Genomic DNA, 13,498 nt, shown 5'->3' with positions numbered 1-13,498 from the left:
TATTCCAGTATTTCAGCTATTAAATCCATATGCTTCAAATGAGCATGACTTTCTATACTAGTTCAACTTAAATAGTTTATTCTCTCTTTTGGAGAAATAACTCAGATTAGCAACCTCCTTATTTTGTTTGAATTAGACCTAAATAGGACAAACATGAGTAAAACTAGCTAATTCTGTTTAAATATCTATCTATCCTGTGAAAATGGATGCTAAAGATTATACGTTTCCAGATAGTTTATGTGACAGGTGTGCTTTAGTAAAAATTAGCACTGTTACCAGAATTTTTCTTTGTTCTTTAATTTAAAGGTATTACAAAGACTATAAAATCAATGTTTTAAAAACCACACTTTTAAGCCACTTACACCATTACCTGTTTAAATACATGAAAGTTTTGTAAACCAGAAAACCAGGAATTATCTTTGGCACTTCCTTTTTCCCTTAACTCTTCCAGTTTCTTGCCAAGCTCTGCCTAATCCCCCGCGTAAATATACATGCAATTTTAATTTCCCGCTTTCAGAAAAGTACTAATCTATTTCCCCACATGCTCTTCTGCTCCCTCCACACTCTGTTCCACATTGCTTCTAGAGTAATCATTTTAAAATGAAAATTTAATGGTATAATTATGTCCATCCTTTACATGAAAACCTTTGATGGTGTCACACAATAGGCTCTGAATAAAAAAAATCCCATGTTACAGTGCTCACCTATCATAGCTCCGTGCTCTCTGCAATTTTCTCTGAATACATTGAACTTTCCCTGTTTTCTTCCACTCTAGGGTCTTCCAGTATGGTGGAATGAATGCCATCCTCCCTGATACACAGTGCCCTACAACACACACACACACACACACACACACACACACACACACGTGCGTGTGTGCAAAGAAATTCTCCTTAACTTTCAGATCTCTTTTCAAAGATAAAGATTTTCTGATTCACACACCCAACAGCTGCCACTTTGAATCACTTCAGATCCTGCTGCTTTTCCCTTTCATGATTCAATGTACTTTTTTTTCCAGCTCTATTCGTAATTTTTAATTATGTATTTGATATTACCCCCTGCTGGATATTGTATCCCCCACAGAAAAATGAATGAATAGTTGGATGAATAGTTGTGTTTATTATAGATATACAGAAATATTTAAGATATGATGAAAATGTTCAAATGAAGACAAAAGACCATTTTACCCTTTATTGTAATCATGAAACTATAATTATTTACCACTACTAGCAATTTTAAAATACTTAGAGTAATGCCTCACAAGATATATACAAAGAAGCTAAAATTAATCGTAGACCTAAAAGTAAAGCCTAAAACGTCTAGAAAAAAAATGGGAGATGTTAAATAAAGATTATTCAGATATGACAGTAAAAACAAAATCAACAGAAATTTAAAAACATGACAAATTGGATTTAAGAAACATTTAAAACATCCATTCTCCAAAAGAAATTATTAAAGGAATGAAAAGTCACAATGTAAGAGAAAATATTTGCAAAGCAAACCTTTTAGAATGACTAAAATTAAAACCTGCAACAATACCCAGTGTGGGTGAGGATGTGAAGGAACTGGAACTCTGATACACTGCTGGTGGAAATGTAAGATCAGATGTCCACTTTGGAAATCATGCTGTCTGTTTTGTAAAACGTTAGACATTCACTTATGGTCCAAAAATCCCACCCCGAGGTATTTAGCCAAGTTAATCCCAAGCCTACCAGCACCAAGCTTAAATCAATACACATCTAATTGATTTAAATGTAATCCAAATAGACATATTTTTAGCCATTTAGACCAGAACTACTTTTCAAACCCTGCAAACTGCACCCAACATTTGCTAACAACCATAGACAAGACAAACCCTGTAGCTATAAGACTTCAAACTTCTGCTGCCTTATGGAGCTCTCTTACCCAGAGACTCCCCACCTTGCAGCTGAGACAAGTCAGCCTCCTCGCTGGTTTCCCTTCTTCCCCAAAAGATCCCTTGCTCTACTCCCCTTCTGGGTGGTGGCCCTGTGTGCCTTTATGGAAGGTGTCTTTCTGGGAGGGACTTCCCCTCCTAAGTAACCCCGTCCAAGTGTTGCCCAATAAAGCTTGTGTGTTACTACTTCTCATGATTCTGTCTCTTCCTTGATTAAGCCAATATTCTAATTCGGGTAGGCTTTGGGATAACAGTCCTAGCCTGTTTTGTAAAAATAAATAGTATGGGGGCCATTTTAGGCCAATACACAGGGGCCAATTTTGGCCCACTTATATAACAACAATAATCTAGCAGCATGAGTGACCAGTAATAAGAAAAGAGCAACTTTGGTGAAAAGTTAGCAATCTTGACCAAATGTTCAGTTACTTTTTATTGCTTTTTTCCCTCATTTTTATTAATTTCCTTTTCTTTTTCAATAATTCAAACGTAGTTTATAAATGGAAATAACGTTATTTTCTGTGTGATTTGATATTTACTAGTACTAAATATTTTATCACAACTTTCAAGCATCTCTTGCAGTTAGGAGTGGCTATGGAACTAATTTCCAGCTAATGGAAGTTGAGGGGAAGGATGTATACTCTTTCTAGGCATTTGAAAAATTCACGTAAATTAGAAAAAAACTCTATAAAACTACTGATATTGGTGTTTCTTTTACTATAGAAAGTAATTTTACCTTATTTAAAGCAACACTAGAGAATAAAAGAAAAATTCATAATATTTTAGGCTAATTCTTATACAACTTTGATGTATTCCATTTTAAATCTTATACTAATTTATTGAGTATATATGCATTGATTCTCCATCATGTGCCATGACCAGGGTGGTAGAGTATTAAAAATGACAGGTTTGATTCTCAATAAAATTGGGATGTCTAATAGGATTACGAAATAGAAGAGATTCATACAGACTAGTCCTGAGCATGGCTAGAAGACAGAATTAAATTTCTCATGCATGTGACTCAGAATCCCATGGCACCTGCTCTTGTTTGACCTTTTCATAAGCCCCAAATTTATAAGTTCCCTCTGACAGATTCCTTGAAGAGTTGCAGTCCTGTTTATGGATGGACCTGTGTAATACGCAGACACGGGCCAAAGCTAGATAGATGCTGCCTTACAAACTCATTTTCTAAAGTTCAGAACATAAGACGTAAGTTTGGTTGTCCATTTCTTATGAAAAAACAGATGGTCTAAATTATGGCTCTACATCACCTCATAGACAGTGGGTAGCTGCTGGCACAATTTGGAAAGATTTAGATTCAATAATATTGGAAAATCGGTCCTAGGAAATCTAGAGAAGTATATGGATGGTCCCCTTAGGAGAAGGTGAAAATATTTGTGTACCACATAAATGCCAATCAGAAGATTTTGACAAGGAAGGAGGCTTTCAATAATTGGTTGTTGAACAAAGTTTCCATGGCAAAATGAAAAAACAACATGGTCTTCCCTTCACCGTGATTTGACTATGACAATTGCTATGAGCACAGCTTTCCAACAGCAGAGGTCAATGCTGATCCCCTGACATAGTACAAATTCCTGAATATCCAGCCAACAGTGTGGTGACTGGCTAATTTCATTGGATCTCTCCCATCACAGAGGGTCAGCAACTTTGTCCTCAAGGGAAAGAAAATATTTCAGGTCTAGGTTGCCTTCAATGCCAGTTTTGACATGATTGGACTTCAATACTCTTCACCAGCACTATGGAATCCCACACAACATCAACTCTGTAGTAAATGCTGCTGATTCCACACCTAATAACCTTTACTGGGACAGTACACACAACCCAGCAGTTATTGCAGTTGGCTGCTAACTCACAGCTCTCTCATTATTTGGAGAATCAAACTCAGCGCTCCTGATACATTAATACAAAGTACAATGGACCGCTCTCTTTCCTCAAGATGGAACAAACTCTGTGGTTCTGTTTTCACTCTAAACCTTCCCCATGTAATCAAACTGAAGTTACAATTCAGCTGAGATATCTTTGCTTAGCTTGCTTTTCCTCGAAGGCACCTGCCCTTTATCTTTTTCTTGAGTATTTTGCTTTGTAAATAAATTTTACAAGAATCTTCATTTCAGATTCAACTGCTAGGCATTCAAACAGGCCCTATTTTGTAGAAAAGGAATTGTGACAATTGGTTCCTACACAGATAAGTTACTATTTTTGCCCTGAGTCGCATCATCCAGAAGCAGCTGGTTTGATTAAATGATAGGACAGCAAGCTATAATAAGAGTTGTGGCACCTGCTTGGAGGACATATCTGCAAGATTTGTCTACATTTTTCTACAAGATTTGGCATATTCTTGAAACCAGAGCCAATATATGGGGTAGTCCTTCCTGTAGCCCGAATTCATAGACATGGGAACAAAGGGTAAGAAAGAGGAATCACCCCTTCACTATTATACCTAATGACCCAGTTGAAGAATGTTTGCTTCTTATCTCTGCTCCCTTATGCTGGGTGAATTTAGAATTCCTGAGAAAGGAGTCCTTCAAAAAGAAAAGTGGTCATGGATTTGATCATTTGGAAGCACGAACTTTCTACTGGCCATTTTGACTTTCTTGTAAAACTAAACAGGAAGAGAAAGAGGATTATTCTTCTGATTGGTACAATTTAATTTTATAAATCTGGTTTGGTTTACCTCTCATAAGATTTGAGAAAAAGATTTGAGTAAAAGTTTCTTTGGTCTGACTTTACATCTCTGCTGGTTTTGTGTAAGCATTGGACTCTGCAAATCTTCAGGCAGAGACAGTTACTTTAAAACTGTATTGAAATTATGTATATCTCACTCTTCTCTGCTCAATAACAATATAATATTATTAAGAATATGTCCAGTAGATAAAAATTGATGTCATGAGTCTTCCCATGTTTTTAGTTTTTAAAATTGCATATAATTTTTGCTTTGAATATATGTGCATATAATACATCTAAATTTAATTTATGTATAGATATGTACATATGTGTGGTTCATTGAACATTAGCAAGAATTGAATTTTGTGATTTTGGTGTTTACAGAAAATTGAATATTCTTAAAAAGTAATTTCCTGCTGTAGTTAAATATCAGTCAGCACAATCGTGAATGGTAATTCATATATGCAGCTACCACTAACTGATTTTCTAATTCCTCTATTTAGTTTTCCACTGGTTTGTTGAGTCAATTTATGACCAGTATGAAGAGAAATGTTAATTACATAGGAACCATACCTATTGCATGAAGAAAGTGTAAACACGAATATTAACAGCATGTGTAGTGGAAAGAGCATTAGGTTGAGGTCCATAGCAGGTGAGTCAGACCCAGTCCACTGCTACCATTACAATAAAACAACCATCATACCTTGACCAAGTCATGTAACCTGCCTGGAGTAACAAAATCAGATGTACTGAGCCTTAAAAGTGGAGGAGTTAATGGGTTTTTGGTAGTAAAATATGAGAACAATGGTTTTACTCCTATATCTGCTACTAACTAGCAATATGTCATTCCATTTCTTTAAATGAGAAAAGAAAAGTAGGAAGGATATTTATTAAAATATATTGTGACTCAGTTCTTTGATCTTGTAAACTGTTAATAGTGTTTATTAACCAGCAAATTATATTGGTCTAATCCAATTTAATATACTATATATATATTTTTTCATTTTGATAGTATTATAATTTAGTTCTTTATCAAATCTATGATAATATTTAGGTAAAAAATTGGCTCAGTTGATATATGTATATTTCCAAGATATAAAATTGCACATGACCTTATTAAACGATGATGTTTATGCAAACAGTAACATTTTGAGTAGAATTTTTAGATACTCTTTTTTTGATACAATAGGTTCATATATGCCCAGATCTTGCACAGGGAGCTAGCATCATCTCACCATTATAAAATAAAATATAATCGTGTTTTTTGCTTCATTTTGAATGAAATAACTTCTACAGATTTCTAATGTAACTGTCAATTGATATTTTCTTAAAGTTGGTTATTTTTAACTGATGACACATTTGATTATTTTAAATCACTTTTACAAACAAACACATACAAAAGGGGAAAATACATCATAACATTTTTATTTCCTTCATATTCTTCTCTTCTCATCTTACTGGCCTCTCATTTCTACAGAAATTAAAGGTAACTGAATTCTTCTGATCACTTTTCAAAGACTCATTGTGCCCATAACTAAGGCAGGATCCCAGCAGCTGCCTGAAAAGAGGACTTGATGTTAAAGAAATTTCAGAGAGGTGTATATTAGCTTTGCTTTTCACTCGGCAACTGACAGATGGCAATATTTTGAGGATAAAATAGAAAAGGGATTAGCTGTTTGACTGTACCTCAAACTTTTCTCCATGCTGTAGCTCCAGAACCCATTATTGATGCCCTCTAATCCTGAGAGTGCTCTGGAAGAAACAAACCCCCCAAATGATTATTTCTTCTATATTATCTGAGATTTCCTCAGAATCTCTGAAAAACTCAGGTTGGTCTCAACTACAAAGACTCAGCACAGGTATATATTTAGGTAGGAGTCAGGGTAGGTCAAAGGGGAAGTTACCAGGTTTGTCTTGTTTGACTTGCTTGATTAAAATAAATAAATAAACGGAGAGAATGTAAACCAGGCAGAAATTCTCTAGTTTGTCGTAGTCCTCTTGACTCCTTGTTGTTTTGTATCTGACACTTCTGAGAATAGTGCCCAGTGCATGGAAGTTGCTCAATAAATATTTGTTGAAGAAATGATTGATATTTCTTTCCTGTAAGACATTTGTGTTTGTGACCCATGAATTTTATTTTTCCAAAATTGGGTAATGCTGTAAATATGTTCGGCGTTTAACAAAGACATTCAGAAGTTCAATACATAATTTCAAATGAATAAAGAAGGAGCAGAATCACACATTTTGCAATTAAACTTGAGAAATGGACTATATATGATTTCTTTTTCATAATCCTACTTCTGAAACCGATCAAGACTCCTCTAAATTAATCGTATAGTCTTTCATAATGTTTTCTCCCTATTCACTAAACTCTAATTCTGGTTACTTTTAAATATTAATACAACTTAAGTATTCAGACTGATATTAATATTTTACAGTGTTCACATCATAATCACCCCTTCATTAATGTGTCTTCACAGAAATGGTGTTATCTCTCCCATAAACCAATTTATACCCAGTTTGCCTTCAAAATGGTGTTTAATATTTTCTCCGAGAAGCTCTGATTATTCCAGCCAATTGACAATGGATTAGCAGTTGGACCATGTACCTCACAATGCATTAAGAAAATATATGTTGTATTGTCATGTGTTTTTGCCAATTCTTTCAGGTGTCTTGTTTCTTTATTAATTGTTCTCTAAATGGAGGTTAGGCTGGAAGATCAGACGGGAAAAGTTAGCTGAGGCCAGAGGCATAAAGTGCTTTTTGAGGAGTTTGCATTTTATGATATGGGCAGCAGTAATCATACAATTTTATAAATGCTGAGTTTGGGGGATAAGATATGGACATCATGATGATGCTGGAAGATAAAATGTAAATTCTTTATGTTCAGGGGTTCTGTAGTAATTCTTTAGGTCCTTCAGCTTTCATTTCCTCTCAGGACACTCAAAAGACACTAAAGAGAAATGTAATGACAGATTGATGTTCGGAGGTTTGCTGTCATTATGAAGGTGATTATGAAATCAATTTCCTTCATATAATAAGCTGGATATTTTTACAAAATATGAAGAGGTAAAGGTATGAATGACATAAGTGACCATATAAAAACTAGTTTTATTTTTTAGAAAAATATGTCATTTCAATTTAATTAAATATATTTTGAAATATCTTAGTGTCTTATTAATCAATAAAGATACCTCATATTAATCTAAAATTATAATATTAATATACTTTTAGGATTCCACATGATATGTCAACTGGACTATTTCATTTTCTTACTAAGTTTTAATTAGGTCATATTTTACTCCTCGAATTTTTAGTTTAATTTGAAACATTTTTAGATAATCTTTAAAAATGACCTCTAGGGCTTCCCTGGTGGCCCAGTGGTTGAGAGTCCGCCTGCCGATGCAGGGGACATGGGTTCGTGCCCCGGTCCGGGAAGATCCCACATGCCGCTGAGCGACTGGGCCCGTGAGCCATGGCCGCTGAGCCTGCGCGTCCAGAGTCTGTGCTCTGCAACGGGAGAGGCCACAACAGTGAGAGGCCCGCGTACTGCAAAAAAAAAAAAAAAAAAGACCTCTGTAATTAAAAAGTATTTTAAACTTTAGGGCAACTGAGAAGCATTCCTTATGCAGAAAGAAACAAATAAATTCAACTCTATTTCCCTCTTATGTATTATTATATTACAGTTTATTATTACATTAATATTTTATTCATACTAAACATTAACTCTAATGGAAATTAGCTTACTATTTATTATTTCCTGGTAGTAAAGAGATGCATCAGAGCATTTACTGAACTTTACTGCTCATTAGATTACGGTTTCATTATATTTTCTAAATTATCTAAATAATCCAGACTTCATTTCAGTTACTGGAAGAAAATGACAACAAAACTGAAAATGTATTTTTAGAAATGTGATTCATGTCTAGTAATTTTGCAGGAATGCTTAAAAATTAACAGTACAAAATTAAAATTGGTTGATATGACTAAGATCTTTCTTATGATTAGAGTCCCATCCCAAGATTTTTATATATTCTAAACCAATTTATGCATATTCATAGTTCAGTCTCAGAAAATACCATAGGCATATAATGATTCAGGCTTTAGGTTGTTCCAAAGAGATCTTTCATTGACTCAAAATTTGAACCTAATTTTGTTACGATTTCAACAGCAATATTTCACATCTCTTCAAAACTATACAAACAGCATTTCTGAACATTGATAACCATCATTTTGAACACCTCCTCAGATAAACCCTTCCATTTTCAGTATGCCTTGATTGTCAAAAAATTATTTTTATATTAAAATTTGTATAAATTAATCTACAATCTAATTTATTATTAAATAAGAGTTGGACTGATGGGGCAGAGGCAGAGTGAGAGTTAAATTCTAACTGAATTCTGTATGTATGTTTTTGCAACATGTTTACGTGCTGTGAATGAAATGAATGACTAGTTAGAAGGATCACTGCTCTTTCTTTGGTTCAGTATTTGTATCACAACAGGTATCAGACTGAGAACTTGAACATGAAGGTAAAATAGTGTGGATACAATGAGTTCCAAAATTGATATTCTTTCCCTCTTTTTTTCTTTCTTTCCTTTTTAATTTTTTCTTTTTTGAAGTTTTGTTTTTTCTTTTTTGAAGTTTTGTTTTTTCTTTTTTGAAGTTTTAAATCCAACTTGACATTTTTTAGAAGCCAAAAAATTACCCAAGTATTACTATCCTACTAAGACATGAAAAATAGTGAGGATAAAATCTTTATAAAGTGCTTTTGGTACTTTTTACTAATTCAGTATGGAGTCATTAAAGTTGTTCTATATGATCAACATAGTGCTACAGAAAATATGAGCAAAATAAGACATTCAGGGTATCTGTTAGTTTAGAAATAGGAAAATTATTTATAATATCACTGTTGTTGGTCAGGCATGCAATGATGAGGGCCTGAACTAAAGTGGTGACAATGAGAATGAAGAATTATATATAATTCATGATGTAGTTGAACGAATAATTCAAGAGATAGTATGTATATATAGAATGCCTTATTAATTATAGCTGGTGACCTAAAATATAGCATTATTTATTTTATAGTGGATGTCAGTGTTTCAAAATGAGAATGAGAAAATGGATATATTCTTAAAGTTGTAGGGAAGTTATTACAGAAACATGATATTTTGCAGGATACAATTCACTCAACAATATTTAGTGAATGTCTGAAAATAACTGTTGTGGTTGTGGTGAGCGGACGGAATAGAATATGCATTGGATCTGGGATGACAAAAGATTAAAGTTCAAGATTCACCAGTCACTTCATTTTACTTTTCAGTGTGAGGTTTACTAACACTACCCTTTCCTCCAAATTATGCATGAGGAATACTCCCACATGAGGCAATAATTTAACATTGTTACCTAAACTTTCTACCCTTACTCCTGCTCTGAGAACACTGTCATAAGTCAACCGACCATGTCCTAATTCAGGTCCAGGGCCAGGAGACCTGCTTTTGGGTTAGAAGTCATCAATTCCCAACGTTGGCCACACACAAGGCATGGGGCATCTGATGACTTTCGATTAATTTCTGAATTACAAAACCAAATAGAATGATGGAAATCTCAGATTCCTTTGCATGTTGTACTTTGTCCACTTGGCATCTCATAATTTAAATATTGGTTAAATAACTGACCCTATGTCATCTTTCTATTGAATAGTTTAAAAAATATACTTGCTATTTTTGTAGGTGATAAATGGAAGCTTCTTTGATCTTAGAAATTTGCATTACTTTACTTCTATTGAGTATTTTTGAACATGCTTCAGAGTCACAGCACCTATAGTTAGCTTTTATACCAGGACAGGCCTTCCTGGCAGTTGTCCCCCCCCCACACACAAAAAATCTTAGATCAGATCCCAAATCATTACTTCTTTTTTCTCTCTGCCTGTATTACCATGGTAATAAAATTGCACACTTATGTGGTAGTTAACAGTATGACAGAGCTCAGGGACATAATTCGAATTTGCTGAATCTCAGTTCCCTCTCCTACTTTACAAAATAATATTAAGTATTAATGTGAAGTAAAGTATGTAAACCCAATTTAAAAAGTGTGAATCACTATTAAAATGTGAGAAGAAACCTTATGAACAATAATAAGTCTTCCACAATTTGTACTTAACTAATAATTCTCAAAAAGCAAAGTACATGTAAAATGAACATGAAATGTCTTTACGCTCTAACCACAAAGATTATCTTCCATCAAGTTATGTCTAACACAGTAATTTTTACAAAGCAGCCGATTCTATACTTTGTTACGCAATATAATATAATTTTCCTTTTATTCTCCATAAAAATCCTGCCCCTGAAGGGTTCACTTCCACGATTAGCTCCAATGGTTTGTTTCTGAAATAAAGTTCTGACAATTACTCAATATAAAACTTATTTTTCCTTAAGGTACTATTATTGGTAATATAATTATTTTAGTATATCTAGTAAAACAAAGACATAGATTTTGTTGTCACAGGGTTTATAGTTCACTTGGGGAGATAGAAAAACAAATAATCATTTATACTACAAATCAGATTGATTTAAATGTTTTAGTAATGACAAACATTAAGAGTGATGAGAGCAAAGAGAGATTATTGAATTCCAAGAAGGCAAATAGACTGTTTCTCCTAGAAGAGGTGAAAACATTTTTAAGGATGAATAGAACAGAAATACTAAAAGTAGATATGGGGTGAAAGGTTATTTGACATGTAGGGTTCAGAATTCACTTTTTCAGCAAATATATATTGATTGTCTACCTATAACAGGTACTCAGTTATAAACTGGTGATGAAAACATAAATAATAAATGGCCCTTACCCAAAAAGAGAGAGAAAAATAGGACAGTAATTACAGTTCAGTGAACTAAGTGTTTTGATGAAGTATGTTACTAGTGACAGAAAAAAATATATATCTATATGACATCAGGGGGTACATGGTGATTAAGTAAGAATCAAGCTGCATTTTTTGAAAAATGTTCGTTTATAGCTAGTTCGAAAAAGAGTGAAACGGTCAAAGTAACAGCATGTATGAAAGATTGATGGGTTATGGGTTATGTGAAAAACAATAATTTTATATCACTGGAGCAAATAGGGGGTATTAAAGGGTGGTGGATGATAAATTTGCTCCAGGTAAGCCTGCATTTTGTTTGCTAGACCAAGGTGTTTGAAGAATGTCTGTAAATCTGTGAGAAATGGTGGAGTGATTTTGGTTTGGACATTACATTTTCAAGTTTGCATTTTACTCTTTTATTCAACCAATATTTATAGAATATTTATTATATCTTAATCACTGTTCTAGCACCGTGGTGTTTAGAAGAGGCAAAGTTGTTACGGTCGGAAACCACATAGAATACTGAGACTGACAGCTACAGGAAGAATGGATTGAAAAAGGACAGCGCTGGAGATTGAGAGGTTAGTTACAAAACCTCTATAGTAAAATATTATAAAATTACAAAGCTTTTACCTAGGATAGTCACAGAGATAATGAGAAAGAGGAGACAGATTTGAGAGTCATATGGAAATATTAATTACATCTCTTAGTGCATTGTTAGGTGTTGGAAGGGGTAGGTGAGTACAGAAAAATAATCTAGTAAACATCCCAGTTCTCTGGGCTTGCAAGTGATGAAAATTATTGTGATAATTAATTTTATGGGTCAACTTGGCTAGACCATGAGATGTCCAGATATTTGGCTAAACGTTATTTCTCTATGCGTCTGTGGGGATGTTTCCAGACGAGATTAACATTTGAATCAGTAAATCGAGTATAACAAATTGCCTGCGCCGATATGAGTGGACATATTATACAATCAGTTGAGGGAATGAGTAGAACAAAAAGCAGAGTAAGGGAAAATTCACTCTCTCTACCTGATTGCTTGAGCTGGAACATCAGTCTTCTCCTGCCCTTGGATTGGAACTTACACCATGGGACTCTGGTTCTCAGGCCTTTGGACCTGGACTAGAAATAACATCTTAACTGCTCCTGATTCTCAGGCTTTAAGACTCGGAGTGGAACTACACCACTGGCTTGTCTTCATCTTGTAGTTGACAGATCAAGGGACAAATGGACATCGTGTACCTTAAAGTTAAAGGATACAAAATATATCCTGTAGTATTCCTGCCAAACTGTATGACCTGTAATCATTAGGAGGCACCAGGCAAACTCAAATAAAGGGTATTTTCCATGTGCTCTTTAAAAATTTAGGGTCATAAAAGATAAGTCTGAGGAACTGAACATATGGTTTTGGGTTGGATATTATTCTTACACATTTTCTGTAACGCTGAAATTATATCAAACTAAAAACAATAATTAAAACAAACAAAAATATTGGGCAGTGGAAGGAAAACACAGAAAGAAATAAAGGAAAGAAAATTTCCAAGAAAGAACATGTAGATGTTTGATTTGAAGAATGAGGGCATGAAGAGAGTTCTTCCTGGATCTTCTTCTTAAATATGATGAAATTAAGAATTCAAAGTCCCAAACTTTTGTCCTTGATACAGTTAGTGTATATCTAGATACATAATGTATAAAGAAAAAGTGCTACCAAGAGCGATGACATATGGTACTTTGCGTGCTGAAAAGCTGATCTTGGGAATTGAGCCAGTTTCTCCAAAAGTAAATTGGGCATTTTTTTCTCACCTGTAATCTGTTTTTAAAGATTTCAACATTGTAGCAGAGTGATTTAGACAGTATGTTAGTAAGTACGTACTAGTTAGTTTAAGCTTCAACTCTAGGGGCAATCAGTTGCTTTAATCAGAAAAACATATGACAGGGGTGATTAGCTGTTATTATATCAAAAAGACCCTAATCCAAAGGTAATCCATAACTAGATCAATAGTTGAATATTTGCTCATTAGCAAATTTGAAGTAAAAAT

The 13,498-nt window shown here is 34.1% G+C and overlaps 1 long non-coding RNA gene across 1 annotated transcript in view; it reads left to right on the top strand.

Annotated features, from left to right (window-relative positions):
* Positions 1-12,029, top strand: part of LOC307185562 — a 316,717-nt gene extending 304,688 nt beyond the window's left edge. Inside the window, exon 3 of the long non-coding RNA XR_013828092.1 lies at positions 11,925-12,029. This is a non-coding gene — a long non-coding RNA (uncharacterized lncRNA). The remainder of the gene's footprint in view (positions 1-11,924) is intronic.
* The last annotated feature ends 1,469 nt before the right edge of the window (positions 12,030-13,498 follow it).

Source organism: Stenella coeruleoalba (genome assembly GCF_951394435.1).
Source record: "Stenella coeruleoalba genome assembly, chromosome: 4".
Lineage (NCBI taxonomy): Eukaryota > Metazoa > Chordata > Mammalia > Artiodactyla > Delphinidae > Stenella > Stenella coeruleoalba.
This window is presented reverse-complemented; position numbering and strand designations above follow the sequence as displayed.